This window comes from Hyperolius riggenbachi, chromosome 7, assembly GCF_040937935.1.
Source record: "Hyperolius riggenbachi isolate aHypRig1 chromosome 7, aHypRig1.pri, whole genome shotgun sequence".
Taxonomy (NCBI): Eukaryota; Metazoa; Chordata; class Amphibia; order Anura; family Hyperoliidae; genus Hyperolius; species Hyperolius riggenbachi.
In genome coordinates, this window is record NC_090652.1 from 245,257,518 (window position 1) to 245,277,857 (window position 20,340).

General features: G+C 44.8%; 2 long non-coding RNA genes across 2 annotated transcripts; one reads left to right on the forward strand and one right to left on the reverse strand.

The window, feature by feature from the left end:
* Positions 1 to 1,962: 1,962 nt before the first annotated feature.
* LOC137524928 (uncharacterized) lies at positions 1,963 to 19,403 on the forward strand. The gene is made up of 3 exons (XR_011022817.1): positions 1,963 to 2,030; positions 4,551 to 4,736; positions 19,092 to 19,403. It is a non-coding gene; the product is annotated as an uncharacterized lncRNA (long non-coding RNA).
* LOC137524926 (uncharacterized) lies at positions 7,912 to 16,449 on the reverse strand. Its single transcript, XR_011022816.1, has 3 exons — positions 11,669 to 16,449; positions 10,356 to 10,464; positions 7,912 to 8,053 (listed from the first exon to the last, which is right to left on the reverse strand). It is a non-coding gene; the product is annotated as an uncharacterized lncRNA (long non-coding RNA).
* Positions 19,404 to 20,340: the final 937 nt, after the last annotated feature.

Genomic DNA, 20,340 nt, shown 5'->3' on the forward strand with positions numbered 1-20,340 from the left:
AAAACAATATTATTTCCCTGGCTTGGACCTTTTCACACTCACATTTTTGTAGATTTTAAATAAAATCAAAAACCACAAACTCTGATAAACAGGCTTTAGTGAGGAATAAGTTACATTAGTAGTTTTAAAGCCTGCTTGGAGTCACAACCCACACAAAATTAGAAATCGGATGAAATCAACACATTTAAAGGACAACTGTAATGAGAAGGATATGGAGGCTGCCATATTTATTTCCTTTCAAACAATACCAGTTACCTGGCAGCCCTGCTGGTCTATTTGGCTTCAGTAGTGTCCGAATCACACCAGAAACAAGCATGCAGCTAATCCTGTCAAATCTGACAATGGCAGAAACGCATGATCTGCAGCATGCTTGCTCGGGGTCTATGGCTGAAGGCATTAGAGGCAAAGGATCAGCAGGATAGCCAGGCAACTGGTATTGTTTAAAAGGACAAATATGGCAGCCTCCATATTCCTAGATACACACAAAGGGAGGGTGCACCCATGAATAAAGGACATGTGGCGTGCCAATGCCTCAAGTCACCGTACCATGTAACCTACAAGCAGCAAAGGCAGGCACCACCGAGTAGAATATAGCTCTTTATTCAAAAATCTTCCATAAAAAATGGCCCCAGAACCAGCCTGCTGTTTCAAGCTTCCATGCTCTTTCTCAAGCCGTTTAAGCTTGAAACAACGGGCTGTCGCTGGGGCCATTTTTTAACGGAAGATTTTTGAATAAAGAGCTATATTTTATTTGGTGGTGTTTGCCTTTGTGGACTTTCCTCCATATCCCTCTCAATTCAGTTGTCCTTTAGAGCCCATTTCCTTGGGCTGTTGAACTGTGTGCTTAGCTAGAGAGGCTGTTCACTGCCTATCAAATGGCCATGGAAAAGGGCCATTTTCCCCTATCAACTGCTCGTGGAAAAGGGCCTTTTTGAACTCTCACAACTGCTTGCTGCTGCCTGGTAACTGCTCCCAGCTGCTTGATAACTGCTCACGGAGTGTGCAGTTCAGTCACCTGTGGAAAATGGCCATTATTGCTAGTAACAAGAAACATTTGAGAATACAATTGCTAAAACGATTCCATGATATGAGATCACGCCACGAATGCTGGCCTATCTCAGGTTGCGCTATTCAGAATGTGTAATGTTGACATGCACATTAGTAAGTGAATTCCAATGAAGGTGATTTTATAAATAGGCAATACTGTGAATAAATAAAAAATTTTTTTACAATATACCATCTGTTCAACTTGATCATCAAGAGAGTGAGTGGTAAGTGCCCAGACCACTGCCAGAATGTGTCCATCACGTGAGCACAACAAATGGAAGAGGAAGAAAAACACCGGGTGACACAATGAGGAAATGTTTCATTGGAAAATGAAATAAGGTGACAGTAAGTAGTAAGGTTTGCCACTGAATAGCAGAGCTAGCCCTGGTGATAAAGATTGCATCAATGTGCATTAATCACCTCCCTACCCCATACACCAATAAGTGACCTAATATAAATGATCTCTTTCGTGAATTTTTTTTTTAATAAATGGTTTCATCAATACAACGTAATGTAAACACTAAACAGTGATGGATGATGGACTGTGCGGCTGGTCCATTTGTTAGGGGTGTTTTTTTTTTTTACTTTAACAAATATAACTGCTGCCTACCTAGTTTTCATTGGTGTAATCCATTGCTGGCAGGAATCGCCATTACAGCTGTTATAATAATGGCTTCATATGTGTTTACATTGTTGCCTGGCAACCAGACTCAGGTCTGTGCAGAGAGTCATCTGTTAATGTCCGAATTGATTCATTGATTCAACCTGACATGTCCGATTCATGATTCGATTAAATTTGAATTGATAAATCAAATCGGATAAAGAATCGTATGGTGTAGATGAGGCTGATTCTCCCAGCAGCTGATAACAGATGACTCTCTGCAGACAGGGAGTCTGGTTGCCAGGCAACAATGTAAACACATACAAAGCCATTATTGTAACAGCGATTCCTGCCAGCAATGGATTACACCAATGAAAACTAGGTAGGCAGCAGTTATATTTGTGAAATTAAAGTAAAAAAAAAACACCCCTAACAAATGGATCAGCCTCACAGTCCCTCATCCGTCACTGTTTACATTACATGTTGTATTGATGAAACCATTCATTTTATTAAAAAAAAAAAAACTTTACACTATTTTAGTAGGATGTTTAATTGTTTATGCATAAACCACTTTTTATTTTTTTTCCTCATTCACAAAAGAGGTCCTTTAACCAGCCGGGCGGTATGGACGAGCTCAGCTCGTCCATCACCGCCGGAGGCTGCCGCTCAGGCCCTGCTGGGCCGATTTTCATCAAATAAAGAGCAGCACACGCAGCCGGCACTTTGCCAGCCGCGTGTGCTGCCCGATCGCCGCCGCTCTGCGGCGATCCGCCGCGAGCAGCGGCGAAAGAGGGTCCCCCCAGCCGCCTGAGCCCAGCGTAGCCGGAACAAAAAGTTCCGGCCAGCGCTAAGGGCTGGATCGGAGGCGGCTGACGTCCATGACGTCACTCCGCTCGTCGCTATGGCGACGATGTAAGCAAACCAAGGAAGGCCGCTCATTGCGGCCTTCCTTGTTTATTCTGGGCGCCGGAGGCGATCGGAAGAACGCCTCCAGAGCGCCCTCTAGTGGGCTTTCATGCAGCCAACTGAAAGTTGGCTGCATGAAATAGTTTTTTTTTTATTTAAAAAAAACCCTCCCGCAGCCGCCCTGGTGATCTTAATAGAACGCCAGGGTGGTTAAATATACCTGAAATTGTAAATGGAGTGAGAAAATAAACGGGTAGGGCTTGATCATACTGCAGGCAGTTTTGTTATTTTTCAAAATCGCCCTGAATGCACTTACACAATGATTCTGTATGGCCTGGTGCACACCAAAAACCGCTAGCAGATCTGCAAAATGCTAGCAGATTTTGAAATGCTTTTTCTTATTTTTCTGTAGCGTTTCAGCTAGCATTTTACGGTTTTGTGAAGCGTTTTTGGTGTAGTAGATTTCATGTATTGTTACAGTAAAGCTGTTACTGAACAGCTTCTGTAACAAAAACACCTGCAAAACCGCTCTGAACTGCCGTTTTTCAGAGCGGTTTGCGTTTTGCCTATACTTAACATTGAGACAAACGCTTCCGCAATCCAAAATCTGCAGCAGCCCAGGAGTATGCGTTTCTGCAAAACGCCTCCCGCTCTGGTGTGCACCAGCCCATTGAAATATATTACCCAAGCGTATCCGCAGCCGCAAGCGGATCGCAAAACGCAGCCGAACCGCTCTGGTGTGCACTAGGCCTATGAGAGTTTACATGAGTGGCTTGTTTGCATTCTGCTTTGTAAAGTGGTGCTTGAGCCATTTTTGAGGCAGCTTCGCCTCAATGGAAGGTATAGAAAAACCGCAAAACACTCACAAAACTGCTTTGTGGGGCGATTGCATTCATATTTTAAGAATAAATACATTGTAAATTACTTAAAGGGATACTGTGGGGGTGGGGGGGGTCGGGGGAAAAGGAGTTGAACTTACCCGGGGCTTCTAACGGTCCCCCGCAGACATCCCGTGCCCACGCAGCCACTCACCGATGCTCTGGCCCCACCTCCGGTTCACTTCTAGAATTTCAGACTTTAAAGTCTGAAAACCACTGTGCCTGCATTGCTGTGTCCTTGTTCCCGCTGATGTCACCAGGAGCGTACTGTGCAGACACAGACAATACTAGGCCTGCATAGTACGCTCCTGGTGACATCAGCGGGGTCGAGGACACGGCAACGCAGGCGCAGTGGTTTTCAGACTTTAAAGTCTGAAATTGCAGAAGTGAACGGGAGGCGGGGCCGGAGCATTGGGGAGTGGCTGCGTGGGCACAGGATGTCTGTGGGGGACCATTAGAAGCCCCGGGTAAGTTGAACTCATTTTACCCCGACCCCCTACAGTATCCCTTTAACCTCCCTGGCGGTTAATTTTTTTTTTTTTTTCAAATGATGAAAAAAAAATTTTTTTATAATTTTTTTTGTTTGTTTCATGTAAAGCTACCAGAGTGGTAGCTACATGAAACACCACTAGAGGGCGCATGTGGCCCTCTAGTCCAACCGCCGCCAACAATAGCAAACAGGGGAACGCGTATATAACGCGTTCCCGTTTGGCTTCTCCTGTCGCCATGGCGACGATCGGCATGACGTCAGCCGACGTCCTGACGTCAGGCACACTCGATCCAGCCCATAGCGCTGCCAGGAACTCATTGGTCCGGGCAGCGCAGGGCTCTGGCGGGGGGCCTCTTCTGCCGCTGCGTGCGTGCGATCGCCGCAGAGCGGCGGCGATCAAGCTGTGCGCGCAGCTAGCAAAGTGCTAGCTGCGCACACAGCACTTTACATTGTGAAAATCGCCCCACCAGGGGCTGAGTTATCTCCCTGTGCGGCATAGCCCGTGCTCAGCTCAGGCTTACCGCCAGGGAGGTTAAAGATAAATACCTTTCTGTAGCTTGTGCTCTCTTTCATCTGATGCCTGAATCGCCGTTCTACACCAAATAGTTTTCATTTGCTTTCAATTTAGAAATCGCAGCTGCCATCTCGGCTGTTAAAACTTCTGGGTCACCCGTCTTCTCTGTTAGAGAAGTGCATCACTGAATGAAGCAGGAAGAGGAAGTGACATGCATGGCCATTGCAAGATGGAAGTCATCTGGCCCCATGCATTTTTTAGCAGCAATACCAGGGGGAGTTTGGATAAAACAAGTGGCTGGTAAGTGTGCTGACACACTCAATTGTTCGTGGGTATGCTTAAAGGCATACCCATGAGAGGTGCTTGGAGTCCCTTTGAATTTCATTGACCATCCAGGGCAGGTGCTTCTATAGGGGCAAATTGGGCATTTGCCCAGGATCCCAGAGCTGGATGTTTGAGCCCCACCATGTCTTAGCCCCCTTAAGTGAATGGTTGTCCCCCAAGCCCCAATAAGCTGCAGAGTTTACACTGCAGTGCTCTCACCTGTCCAGCTGGTGTGCTACAGTCACCTGAAAAAAATACATATCAAATCCTATCTGCAGATCTCAGTGAAATGATTCCAGTGTAAACAAGCACCATACCTAGAGGTGCAAATACCAATGGTCAAAATGTAAATTCTAGTTTGCTGCACATTTAAAACAGACTATGCAGCATGGAAGTTACTCAATGCAGTGGTTAGCTCTTTACTAATAATTATGTCTATTCAAATGCAAGGATTCATTTATTATTGGAAAAACTAACATTATACAGTACATCCAGCTGAATAGTGTACTGTTAAGGGCTCTGCCTCGACACATACCTGGGTACAAATCTCAGCTCTTCCTGTTCAGTAAGCCAGCACCTATTCAATAGACCTTAGGCAAGGCTCCCCAACACTGCTACTGCCTATAGAGCGCATCCTAGTAGCTGCAGCTCTGGTGCTTTGAGTCTACCAGGAAAAAAAGCGTACATTTTCTGTGTAAGTTTGCCATTAATATATGAATCCTTTCATGTCAATGGGCTGGTGAAGAGCAATATTTTTTTGAGAGAGCCTTATAAGGTTTATGGCATCCTATCCGGCACCACCAAGCCTCATTTTGGCCTCATACTGGCATCTGCATCAGACTGTCCTGAGCAGTTGCCTGCATTGTGCTAATAATTCTGTCTTGTGTGCAATGTAGCTTAGAAATGGACCAATCAAAATGAGGAAGTGTATTTAAGTGTTCCAGTTTCAAATCTGAATAAAGTCAGAACTGATTTAGTTTCATGGACTGTAAGGCAGCAGACTGCTTTAGATGCCTCATAACTCCTACAAAATACTTAGAGAAGTGCTAGATGTGGTATTGAAATACTGGCATTTGGGGTCCCGATATAGTGCGCTAAGGTTGGCTATAGGGGTGGGTGATTAACCTCTCTGGCAGTATGATTACTTCCAGATTTTAGGATCTAAATGCGGTGCAAGTTTTTAGCACGCTTTCAGATCCCAAAAAGCGGAAATCATACTGCAGAGAGTTCTGCAGCAGCCCCTGCACCAACTCACCTCCCTGGGATCCACTGCTGCAGTTCTCCCTTCGTAATCCAGGTGGTGCTTTAACCCTACGGTGAGATCACCGGCTGTCACCAGAACAGGCGACAATCTCACCAGGGGGATGCAGTGTCTCAGAACAAGAAGAAGAATGGCTTCCAAGGGAAGCGAGTCAAAACGCGCGCTGCACGCCATTGCTCTGCATAGACCTCGCAGCTCAGTGTTACCACTCTGAGCTGTGGATTTCCAACCCAGAGCCTGATCTGGGCTTACCACCAGGGATGTTAAGGGTGTGTGGTTAAAGCTATGAACCAATAGTAGGAGGGTTCAGTGTGAGAATAGGGTTATGTTTAGCTATAGTATATCATATTTCTGATATTTTACTATCATTATTTTCACTATAATAGAATAAAGGTAAATTTACTGATTCTAATTCAAAACTTAAATCCTACATTTAAAGTACTCCTGAACTGAAAATTATAGGAGGTTGCCATACTTGGGGCTTCAGTGTCCCTATAATCTCAGTGGCCCTTCAGTTTGCCCCCTGTACTTGCTTGAAGGGCCCATTGCTCTGTCTACACTCACACTCTTCATGCATACTCCCCGACAGCTGTGTACAGGAGCCTCGGCCAGGAACAAATGTTTCCCAACCACACGACTGGACCGCTCACTGCCACAGTGCACAACTGTTCAGGAGCTGCAGTGAGTGGAGGATACTCAGCCAGGGTTGTTCAGGACAGGAATTCTTCAAAGCTTTCTGTAAAGTGCTATATAAAGTGCTTAATACCCATAATGAATGTCAACAATGAGCCAAGTGTCAATACCATTCATATATCAGTAGTAATGGTCCTCCTCCGATGGCGCTACAACCCAATTTGAGTCTTGGCCTCCTTCAGTTTTCTGCCCCATCCATTAGAGGTGATCAATGAGATGCAAATACAGTAAATCATTGCATGCAGATTGTATGCAGCTTAAGGTGGCCACACAATACAAAAAATTAGCCACTTATATGGTAATTCAATAAAAACTTGTACAGAAAAATTGAAAGCTTTTATTCACTAAAGAAACCTGTTTGAATTGTGTGTGATGGTGGTGGGGATAGGTTTAGATAAAAGATTGGGAGTGGTGGATTTTTAAGATCAATTTTTATGAAAGTTTTTTTTCATAATTGGAGGGGGGGGGGTTGGGGAGCAAACGTGATATATTGGTCAGGTTTTAAAATGTTACTATCAGAAACGAAACAGAAAAAAAAAAAAAAAAGGATTTAAACATATGGTGTGTGAGGCTACATTTAGAATTGACCTAATCAAAACTGAACGTGTATTAAGCTTGGCCCAATTCCAGTTTGCATCTCATTGATTATCTACCACCCAGCAAGCCATGTTATTTTCTAGCATTGACCCTCAAGAAACTGACAGGACAGCAGAGCAATGCATGCTGGGTGATTACAAGGTGTGAAGTTACTGTTCATGTCAAATATTATTATGTATTTATATAGCGCCGACATCTTCCGCAGCACTGTAGAGTATATATTGTCTTGTCACTAACTGTCCCTCAGAGGGGCTCACAATCTAATCCCTACCATAGTGATATGTCTAGTGTAGTGTATGTATTGTAGTCTAGGGCCAATTTTGGGGGAAGCCAATGAACCTATCTGTATGTTTATGGGGATGTGGGAGGAAACCGGAGTGCCTGGAGGAAACCCACGCAGACATGGGGAAAACAAACTCCTTGCAGATGTTGACCTGGCTGGGATTCAAACTGGGGACCCAGCGCTTGCAAGGCAAGAGCGCTAACCACTACACCACCGTGCTGCTATCCAATCAGAAGCTTGCATTCCACCTGAAGAGGTAATGGGAAAATGCATTCAGCTTACAGAAATTTACAGAAACCAGAAATGAACCACTAGGATGATTTTTTTAAGAAGTTTATTTTTATTTACAGTATTTACAAGATGCAGTAATGTTCTTAATACAAAAAAAAAAAAAAAAAAAAAATTCCAAAGACGTTTCTCTTGTGCAGCTCATCTCACTTTAATTTTTTGGATACAAACCTAGAAGAGAAAATTGAAGAAAAAGGTTAATCAAATATTGGCATTAGTGCATCTTGATCATGGTTTTTGAATTACTATAAAGGAGCATAGTCTAAAATGGCATCAGTTTAATACCAAAGCATAAAAAAATGCCACTGCATTTGATTGGTCTATTTTCAAAATCCATATATTTTAGCTTACAAAATAGCATCAGCTCAATTATTTGCATTTAATTCACCAAGTCCTACTCCACAGAACCATAGTACCGTAATGCCATGTATTGATGAGAATCAACCAATCTGAAACAGTCTGTATGCATGTTGGATTAGTTTGGCTCTACAATATTAACTAGCTGGCACATTGCATTCCAGCGGTTCTGTAGGTGTGGTTAGCTTTTAGGGAAACAAAGGATGATTTGCATATTCAGCAGTGATGCATTGTGGGACACCTGCACTCACTCCAACCCGAATAATCGCAAATACCTTCTGTTTAAGACAGGGTTGTGAATGAGTCTGTACAAAAATCATCCGACAAAGTCTGAAGCGAGAATAAATCTCACTTCAGACCTCATAGTCAGCAGGGGCATGTGTGCCCCTGCTAAAACGCCGCTATCCCGCAGCTAAACAGGGGTCCCTTACCCCCCAAAATCCCCTCCGAGCAGCGCATCCCCTCTTCCGGATTGAGGCAGGGCTAACCGCCGCAGCCCTGCCTCACCAGCAGCAAAATCTACAACCAAGTTGGTCGCAGATTTTGCGGGGGGGGGGGGGGGGGGGTGTCAGGGACTCTCGTTTAGCCGCGGGATAGAGGCGTTTTAGCAGGGGCACACATGCCCCTGCTGACAGACAAGAAGCGAGATTTATTCTCGCTTCAGTGTCTCTTTAAGACTCAGTTTACTGAAACCACACACTGACTCCAAGTACCCAAAAATGCTCCAACTTCACAGCCCTGGTTTAAGGCGGCAAACTTCTGCTTTTCATACCATCCCTAATTGTAAGACTGAAGCTTAACTAAGCCCTATTTCATACAGCCTTATCAATCCCTACCATGTACTGATGAGAACCAAAAGTCCGAAACAGGCTGTCTACATGTGGGTTTGATATGGCTGTGTAAAACTTAAAGCTATAGGCTTGCATTTGCATATTTAGTAGGTGTGCATTGTGGGTAACCACAAATGTTCATTTATAACTGAATTATTGCAAATTTCCTTCTGTTTTAAGAAGGCAATTACACCAAACTTTGCTTTTTTAGTAGGAGGGCTTTTTGGTTCCTTTTATCCCCCTATACATTCCTAGTAGTTTGGGTCACCCTGTGCTGCTTGGTTACTCTGTTAAGAAAATAAGTAACTGTGTGTATATATAAACAAGGGGTTTAAAAAGATGACCGACCACCATGTCAATCTGCAGGAAGCACCTTGGTAATTTTGCTGCACACTGCAATATTTGTGGCCGAGTTGCTCTTTGCAATAAAATCAGGCTGCAACACTGACAAGCCATTCATTAAATCAGCAGTTCAAAGTCAATTTCCACTGGATGCATTTGCATTTTTTAAAACCGCATTCTGCAGCAATTCTCATTCACTTGATTGAGAATTGCAGCAAACTCGCAACCATTTTGAAAAATCACAGCAAAATAGACTGCAGCGATTTTTACGGGATTTTTGGAAATTGTGGTAATTTTGCCACATTTCTAATTCAAGTAAGTGAGAATTGCTGCAGAATGCGCTTTTAGAAATGCAAATGCAGCCAGTGGAAATGGGCCCTAAAGGAGATATTTTCAGACTTAGACCGGAGACTGCTGGTACCAAAAAAAAAACCAAACCAAAACAAAACAAAAACCCCAGGAACTAACAATGTCTCACCGCAGGGACACGTCTCTGCTGGCCGCTTGCTCTGCCTGGAAACTATGCCTCACAGTATGGTTGGGTAAAAATAAAAAAAAAACGCAGTTACTATTACATCACGACTGGAGCAGCACACGCGCCATGTTCAATGCGTTAGCCCCATAGGTCTATCACTGCCTCTGCGACGGGATGAGTGTTGGTGCAATGTGATGGACCGCGGTGAAAGGGCCCTTGAACAAAGCTGATCTCTCTGGCTGCAGTGTATCTGGATTAGCCACACACTGTTTTGTGTGTGATCCAGTCAAACATCTGATCTGCATGCTTGTCTATGGCTAAAAGTATTAGGGGCAGATGCTCAGCAGGACAGCCAGGCAATCTGCATCATTTAAAAGTAAACCTTGGGTCTGCCTCCATTTTCCTCAGTTCAGGTGTATTTTAACTTCAAGTACTGAACTTTTTAACAGGCATGAAACAAAATGCCAACCTTTAGGATTTGAAGCAACTTTCATGTTAAGAAATCCATCTCTGAAGCTCCATGAAGTAACTGTCTGAGGGAATCCTTTCTGTGCATCACTGGCAATTCAATGTAACACCTAAATAAAAATACAAAAATTCACATGCAAGAAAATCACAATCAGGACATAGCTCTAAACACTAAATAGAATGGAAAGCAGTTTGTAGGCCGATAGCATCATACATCTACTATTCCAGCACAGATCCCTGCCGTAGGTACTGCCTATGAATAGCTTTAGAGCCGGTTCAACTATGAAGCTATTGCAGCAGATGCAGGAAACTGCCCACACATCTGCTGTTTTGCATTCCCCCCCCCCCCCCCCATTTGTGTAGCCACCTATCTACCAGTTCTCCTCCCAAAACCCATCTGAGCCTGGCAGAAGCACAGGGGCTGCTTATTGCATTGTTCAGAAAAATCAAATGGAGTTCTACCTAGCAACAGGGAGGATTCTCATTGGTCCACCATGAACCAATGAGAATTTTTCCTGTTGAAACAGGATTCCCCATCGATTGAACGATTTAGGGTCTGTCTCACTAACGTGTGGTAACATAAGAGCAAGTGAATTTAGCACAACTGCTGCTGGCTAACTTCCTCTTTTCCACGGACAGCTGAACTGCTCGTTTGTCAAGCAGTTCAGCTGCTAACCACAAGTGTCGCTCGACTGCAATTACAAACAGCTGAATGGCAGCGTTCAGTAACTCCACACGTGTCATGTTTGACACCCTGCAATTGAAAAATGTCTCTTGGTGCAGTTACGTGGGGGAGTTGCGTCGATCCACCTCCTGTGCCAAGCATTGGCAAGCAAACGGCTCGTGGGCAGGAGCACCTACAGGCGGTGAATTCACCACCTTCAGCTGCTCCTGGAAAAAGAGACCTTGAGGTGTGTACACACCTGATTTCTCACCTGTCAGAAATTGGGACCCGGATCTACTTGGGTGACATCCCTGGGCCGGCCATTATAGATGCATGTCAGTTATGTAGTTCATGCATTCTGTCGCTATAGGGACACGATGTGCCAGCATGTGCGGGACGTCGAGATCAATGAATTTGGCAGTTGGTTGGGTGAGTTGATATGCCGGGGAGCAGTTGTGTTAATTTGATAGATTTGCATGCCATGGCACTAAATTGCAATATCCAGGTCACTTCTAGTCTCCAGCTGAGCATTACTACCGCAGCATAGTTGTTTTTTTTCCTTCCAACCCTACTAAAAACACTTAACACACCAACCAGCCACAGTGTGCATCTTATGCATTAGTAAACACTGGGGTCGAGTTTCTACTCACTTGAGAAAAACAGTGTCCTGAGAACTACTGCCATGCTTCCCGGTCAACATAAGGCGTCACCCGAGTGTTCCTGCCAAGCAAGAGGTAAATTAGTACAACTGCCATTAAATATACATTCGATAGGCTAGAGAATGAAAGCACACCTTACCTAGTCTTATGGCCCTTGCTTTCAGGTCTCACTGCTAGACCTATTGGCTTTTTGTCACACCTGCAGTAGCTAGCATTCTAGTAGGCTCCAAAAGATGTTGCACTCTTGCTAGACTGTCTTCTTTATTTCAGCTGTAACTAGTCTTGGGGAAGTTTCTTACTAATCAGCACAGTAAATCCTGCTTTTTGGCACTTCTTGGAAACGTGCAGCTCTTGCTCCTGCTGTAACTCCTTTATTAATGCTGACTGAGTCCATACTGTAAAGGCTGTAGAGGTTCTGTGCTAGAGGTTCTCATGTAATCCACTGGTCTACAAAGAGGGATGGCTCGCAATTTTCTAGTACAAAAGACAATGCTTAACGCCAAACACAAACGGTATCAGGCTAGTTATTGCTTTAAATGTCTGCATACAAAAGACTACCCGTGTATCGAACAGTGAAAGACTATTTTATACTTTTGTGTCTTGATTAAAGGATGCCTGAAGTGAGAGGGACATGGAGGGCAACATTTCTTTTTCAACAATACACATTGCCTGGCTGTCCTACTGATCCTCTAAGGCTCTGTTCCCACTTGAGCAGATGCAAAAACAGGCACTGTAAGCTCCATCCATTTTGCTTTGTGCTGCCCAGGCCTTCTGTCCAAAGTGATCACCATCTCTGTTCAGCCTAGAGGTCAGCAGGCGCATGGGGCTTTCCATAGGTTGCAAAAGACCCAAATCTCCCTAGCAACAGGGAGAATTTTCATTGGTCCACCGTGAATCAATGAGAATTCTCCAGGTTGCTGAGGATTTCCATTGGTCTTTTGCAGCCCAGTGGAGATCCCCCACACTTCTGATGGCTACTGGGCTGTGTACAGGGACCAAGCAGCAGCAATAGGACATGTAGCCTGGGGCAGATGTATTAGGCCAGGGGTAGGGAACCTATGGCTCGGGAGCCAGATGTGACTCTTGATGGCTGCATCTGGCTCACAGACAAATAAGTAGGGGTTCATTCACTAAGCTACACTGCTCAAGCAGCTCAGCTTAGTGTGGCAGCACAAGTAAAATTTTCTGCTGTAGCATGCACTACCCCAAAACGAATGACTGCTCCAATTGTTTCACTCTGGACCCTGTCGGTTCCAGTGACTTTGTAGAACAAGATCCCTACACTTTGATTGGCCCAATAGGCTGCCTGTCACTTGACAGGCAGCCTATTGGGCCATAGTGCGGGGATCTCGTCCTACAAAGCGAATCAACCCCCAAGTCAGCTAGCTAATTGTACAAGCTGTTAGTCGGTATTTCTCCTGTCTGGCTCTCGGGGAAATTGCTGATACCCAAGAGAAGCTGAAGACGTGTCTCATGCTTACGCTGTCCAGCGGGTCAACTGTATACACATCACCATGGCAACAGGTATGTGAGCCCTACTGTCCCAGTTTAAAACATTGTATGGCTCTCACGGAATTACACTGAATGTAGCGTTTATGGCTCTCAGCCAAAAAGGTTCCTGACCCCTGTATTAGGCTATATGGAGGAACGCATCCACCTGCCCGGGATTATCACAGACGGCATAGAAGTGCAGGCCACTTACAGCAATGCGGATCCATTACAGAGTGACAAGGGTGAACTGCTCACAATTATAAAATAGGAGCCGTTCACTGTCAGTTTAGCAATAAGAAGAGGGGCGGGGGATGTCCATTCTCTGCTCAAGTGGGAACACAGCCTAATGCTTTTAGCCATATACCTTTAAAAAAAAGCATACAGATCGGGTGTTTGACAAAAATTAGCTGCATGCTTGCTTCAGACACTACTGCAGCCAAGGAGATCAGCAGGACTGTCAGGCAACTGGTATTTAAAAGGAAATAAATATGACAGACACCATATGCCTCAGTTCAGGTGTCCTTTTAATTCTTTTGAGAATCCTTTGAGTGAAAGATGCAAATGCTCTAATGCTCAATTTACTGAACCTTGAGGATAAAATATATTTTCTCCAATATGTTAATTAACATACCTGAGGCTTAGTTCACATGGTTGGTTTTGAGGGTGGAAGAACGTGTCCATGCCACTGCTCTCATAACTGCACAAAGCTGTCTGTGGAGGGTTCTGAGATGGCCTGCTTCTGCTGGTCACTTCCATAAGGGCCTGAGCCAACTGACTGAGTTGTGTGCGCTTTTCACTTGCACATGAATGTAACAGATGCTGAAAAGCAGATACAACTGTGTCAGCGGGGCCTGTTTCCACTACACACAGATTGGATGCAGAAAAACTGACTCCAATGAATGCCTATGCGAAAATCTGCATCAAAAAAATTGTGTTTAGTGGAAACAGGCCCATAGACATTCATTCGAGTCAGTTTTTCTGCCCTTAGCCACAATTAAACTGACATGGCCAAGTATAACCATGCACAAATGTACCTGGGTTTAGGCCATCTTAATCTTCCCAGACTTATTTTTTTAAATCACCTGCAACGAAACCATCCATCTACCATGTATGTGTGGGTGGGTTCTGTGGTTTGTACTGTATAGTTATGAGGGCTGTAAAACAACCATGGTTTACCACATTCACACCCTCCAAAACCAGTCTGTGGAACGAAGCCTAAAAGTGAACTCCATGTTCTCAGCCTTTGTAAACTGACATCGCTACATTTGTGAAGGTACAAAAGTAGTAAACTTTTGCTGCAATCCAAATCCATTCTAATGAATCAATAGTCTCAAAATGTCAAGCTATTGACTACTTCCGATTTGGAAATTTCGCCACACCCATTCTTGCCAATGACCAACTCAAGTCAGAACCTCCACACACTGAAGGGACTGGTTATTAACACTATAGGCCCTGAAATAATAGTCGGTGCACGATCAGATGATTGTGTGTGATGGGACAACAAGTTATACTTACTGACAATACTGTGTAAGGATCCATACTTTGGACTTGAGAGGGGGAAGAGAACGGCAGGGGAGTGATCAGGCCAAAGGGGGCTGGAGGAAGCCCCAGGTAATTTTTGTTTCATCTCAGGTACACTTTAAGGCCGCACACCTTTACTTCTAACTCTAGGTGGGCTTATTTGGATCAGTTTTAGGCTACGTTGCCCGTTTAAAAATGCTGAGAACACAGATATACTTAGGAGGAAAACTTGAGACATGGTTATCTGTGCATAGTTTAAGAAGCCCTACAATGCTACCTCCCAAAAGCTGAGGCGCTCCAATATACAGATCTCTGTATCTGCTTCAGGAATTAAGCCCACCCTTCCATCAATGACTTGACAGATACTTAATAAACCCAAGTAGAACGGGCTGGGGCTGATTAACATTTCAGAACCATGAGAAATGCCCTCTGTTGGGAAATACTGCAGTTACCGTAAACTTGTACCTGAAGAATTAAAGTCTACAGCAATCTCCATTTGGCCTATACATTTTATATTGGCAGCTTTCTCTAGACTAACAAGCATCTTCCTTTTGTGCAGTTTCATTTCTCTGGACCCCATCGCTCATGGTTTACCCACATCATTCATTTTAGTACCCTTGAAAGACTGTACCCTGCCCCCCCCCCCCACACACACACAATACACTGAAAAATATGGGATTAAGGGCTCGTTTCCACTATTGCGGTGCAGAATCGCCTGGATTCCACCGCTATTGAAATTCCATGAAATAGCATGCTGATGCGAATTTTTGTGCGTTTTTGCCGCGAATTCGCATGCGAATTCGCATAGGTGAGGGTATATGCGAATTCAACCATGTCACTGCCTGTTTGAATTACATTGGTACCTATGCGAATTCGCATGAAAATTCGCATACCATAGCCGCATGCGAATTTCCTATTAAAAACATTAGCGGCGATTCGCATGCATTCCACTCGCAGGCGAATTCGTTGGCTCTTTTGTGCGTTTTTTTACCGCTGAAAAAAACGCACCTTAACAACGCTACAGTGGAAACAGGCCCATCCACTTGCATTACATGTGCGAATCCGCATGCGTTGGACGCATGCGGATTCGCGATAGTGGAAACGAGCCCTAAAAGATGTTCCATACTTTTGCTTTTTCTAGGGTGCGATGCACAGGTCACCACAGTAGCCTCACTTTTCCTGGACCAACAGCCAGGACTGTGTACTCTGAGTGCTCCCACAAAAGGGTTCAGCATGTAGTTAAAGGATACCCGAAGTGGCATGATAGACATGTGTATGTATAGTGCCTGGCACACAAATAACTGTGTTTTTTTTCTCTGTCTGAAAGAGTTAAATATCAGGTATGTAAGTGGCTGACTCAGACAGGAAGTGACTACAGTGTGACCCTCACTGATAAGAAATTCCAACAATAAAATACTTTCCTAGCAGAAAATGGCTTCTGAGAGCAAGAAAGAGAAAAAAAATGGGAATTTCTTATCAGTGAGGGTCACACTGTAGTGTAGTCACTTCCTGTCAGGACAGCTGTAATAAAGAGGCAAATTGCTCAATAGAAAATCCATGAAAGACATGGACTTGGGAACAACCTTAGCTCAACTATGGAGTTCCAGTTAAGTCTTTTATTCCCTTAACCTTCCTGGCGGTGCCGCCGGAAGGCACCGCTCAGGCCCCGCTGGGCCGATTTGCATAATTTTTTTTGCTGCACGCAGCTAGCACTTTGCTAGCTGCGTGCAGTGCCCGATCGCCGCTGCTACCCGCCGATCCGCCGCTATTCGTCGCGCCGCAGCCGCCCCCCCCCCCCCCAGACCCCGTGCGCTGCCTGGCCAATCAGTGCCAAGCAGCTCTATGGGGTGGATCGGAATCCCCATTGACGTCACGACGTCGATGAACAGGACGGGAACGTTCTTTGAACGGGATCTCCTGATCGCCGGCGGCGATCGGAGGGGCTGGGGGGATGCCGCTGACCAGCGGCTATCATGTAGCGAGACTTTGTCTCGCTACATGAAAAAAGAAAAAAAAAAAGAAAAAAAAAAAGATTTGCTGCCCCCTGGCGATTTTTTAGCAAACCGCCAGGAGGGTTAAGCAGGGGTGACCCTTACTAAAACCGAAGTCATTTTCCCGCCCGCAAAAAAGTACATAATGCTTCCCAATACACAATCGCAGTGCACTGAGCAACGTGCATTTTTCCACAGCAGGGAGAAAAAAAGTATGAACGGTTCTTTTTATCGCACAACATGTACGATTCCATATTACCGACAGTCAGCTGCTCTCAGCCAACACTGCAGCTTTAGCCACAGAAACATGCTTCTATTTTTCCACCTACTCAAGTGTAACTGCTTAACTTTCAAAGATGAAAAAAAAATAAGTTGCAAAAACCTTTAAAGGGAACCTGAAGTGAGAGGAATACGGAGGCTGCCATATTTATTTTTCTTGTTAATGCCAGTTGCCTGGCAGCCCCGTCGATCTTCTGGCATAAGCAGCATCTGAGTCAAACCCCTGGGACAAGCATATGGCTAATCCAGTAAAACCTGAGTCAGCGTACTCGATATGCTGCATGCTTGTTCAGGATCTATGGCTAAAAGTATTAGAGACAGAAGATCAGCAGGACTGCTAGGCAATTGGTTAAAAGGAAATAAAATAGCAGCCGCCATATATCCCTCTTACAACAGGCTCCCTTTAAATGTGTCAAATGGAGTCTTACAGGCTAAAATGGAGGGCTTTTATCCAGACTCGTGGTCCCATGACTATACCTCAGCGTATCTTTGCTATGTCTTGTGTCAGGTTTCCTTCAAGCAGATGTACTAAGTTCCCCACTGGATCCCCACTTAGCTTTGGAAAGCCAAACTAAGCCAAAACTGTGTTCAATGCAAACAAGAACTTACTCTAGTGCAAATGTGCTAAAATGAAATTGAAATGCGAGTACCTTACATTCTCCAGTATACTGGTGACAGCACACCACAGGTAAAGTATACCAAGGACTACCTACAAATCTATTCAAGTCACAAGAGATTCCTGGTAAAATACTACCTGGGGCTTCTGATGGTCCCCCGCAGACTCCCTGTGCCCGTGCAGCCACTCACCGATGCTCCGGTCCCCAACTCCGGTTCACAGACGGAATTTGCAACTTTAAAGTCTGAAAACCACTGCGCCTGCTCGGCCGTGTCCTAGCGCCCACCGACGTCACCAGGAGCGTACATACGGTCTGCGGAATAAACTGTGGGTGACGTCAGTGGGAGAGGGAACTGCAGTGCCTGCAGTGTGGGGTTGCGACATTAAAGTCGCAAATTCCAGAATGAACCGGAGCATTGGTGAGTGCCTGCGTGGGCAAAGGACGTCTGCAGGGGTCTGTTAGAAGCCCAAAGGTAACTTTTTCACCCCCCTACAGTTCTCCTTTAAGATTTTCACACTGTAAATAAAAAATATAAAAATGCACTTTGTAAATGGATACAAACTTAAATAAGTCAATGTTAGGGCTCTATATAACAAGACATAAGAAAAAATTATCCATTATGATATTCCAGCTGCAACATTTCTTCAAAAGCAGGCCAACCTTCCATCTGCATGCAAATCTCCTGGCTGTACTGAGTCTCTAAAGGTGCCCATACATCAGAGTAGTATGGGCAGATTGACCAAGACAGATCTCTCCCTGAACGAATCTGGAGATATGTTGCCTGCCCATACACAAGCAGACCGATTCCTGAGAGATTTCAGCATGAAATCTCTTGCTAATTGGCTTTGTGATGCTGCATCTACTGCCACCATCCCCCCCTGGTGTGCAGTAACACTTTACCTCTCCACCACTGTGCCCGGACTCTTTGGGTTTGCACACCACATGGTTGCTGGCCAACGTCAGGCACGGATCCGGAACAGGGTCACGGGTGCCAGAGATATAAAGTTTTAAAGATAGTGCGGGTGGGTGGGGTGATATGAGAGAATGCAGGGGCTGGTGTGTGAGCGCATCTCTGCTTACATTATAGGAGGGGAGCCGGTGGTAGCCAGGTGTTCACCAAAACTAGCCGGGCAGAGCACCCGACTAAGGATCCCTGCACACTGCAAATCCGTTTTTTGATTCAGATTTTCCCTGAATACATTCAACAGAAAAACTGATAAAAAATTCAGCATGCAGTAAAGATTAAAAATCTGAATTGGATGTAAAAACCGATTAAAAAGTGGAATCGGAAGTGCAGGGAGCCTAAAAGAGCCTAAGGAAACCCTGGACTAGATTAGCCACATATGCTTGCTTCAGGTGTGCAATTCAGACACTACTGCAGCTAAAGAGATCAGCAGGACTGCCAGGCAACTTGCACTGTTTAAACATGTCAGTCTATATACCTCTTGATTTGGGTTGCCTTTAAAATGAAATGCAGCCACCATATGCTTCTCACCTCATGTTTCCTTTATACAGTGCCAAAATTTGTAATAGAAGATACTCCTGCCATTAAAAATCAGGTCTTGTGACCCAAAGGAACTGAGAATTCTGGCTTTGTACAGAAAAGAAACAAACGAATGAAGATCACAGGTTCTGTGGGCGTGGCTAAAGCATCAACCTACTGCTGAGACTCCAAAGGTGCTGGGCACAGATCAGTCTCAGGAAATCACACTCTGCAGATGTAGGCATCTGTGCCTCAGGAAGTGCAAGCACAACATTTTCCCCCCTTTTTAGTGATTGACTTGACAGGTAATCAAGCAGCTTGCATATAAAAAAAATTGAAAAACTGACCATCTTGAAATATTTTCTCCATCCCACAACACTTTATAAAGTATAAATGGTTTCTTATGTAATGCAAGTGTCCTAGATAACGTTTTGTTTTGAAACAGAAGAAAACCTATGCTGAAGTGAACTCGAGCCGAAGCTCGGGTACAAAATAACAGATACTTGCTTACGGAGAGGGAAGGCTCAGGATCCTGTTGAGGCTTCCCTCGGTGCTCTGATGTCCCGTTGCTGAGCACGGCCCCCCATAAGATTAGCGACAAGTTACTAATCATATTAGGGCCACACAGCTCCTCGTAGCTACGCGAGCCCGCATGCGCAGTAAGGGGGAGCCACTGGGCAGCACAGTGGCATAGTGGTTAGCGCTCTCGCTTTGCAGCGCCCCGGTTCGAATCCCAGCCAGGTCAACATCTGCAAGGAGTTTGTATGCTCTCCTCGTGCCTGCATGGGTTTCCTCCGGGCACTCCAGTTTCCTCCCACGTCCCAAAAACATACAGATAGGTTAATTGGCTTCCTCCTAAATTGTCCCTAGACTACAATACAAACACTACATACATAGATATACAACTATGGTAGGGATTAGATTGTGGGCCCCTCTAAGGGACACTTACGTGACAATATACTCTGTACAGCGCTGTGTAAGATGTCAGCGCTATATAAATACTAAATAATACTGTACAGCCACGTTGCAAAAAGGATCTGCGCAGCTCCAATGTGGAGAGGGGTGATACTAAGACTGGGGACATCTGACCACCGAGGGAAGCCTTAATAGGATCCTGGACTTCCCTCTTCAGGTTAACATCTTATTTTCACCCCAAGCTTTGGCTCGGGATAGCTCTAATAACATTCTCGGTAAATAATACCATTTATCATTGCAAAATGACCAACAAACCTTATGTGTATCAGTCTACAGTTAATAGCACAGTAAAGTGTGAAAGGAAAT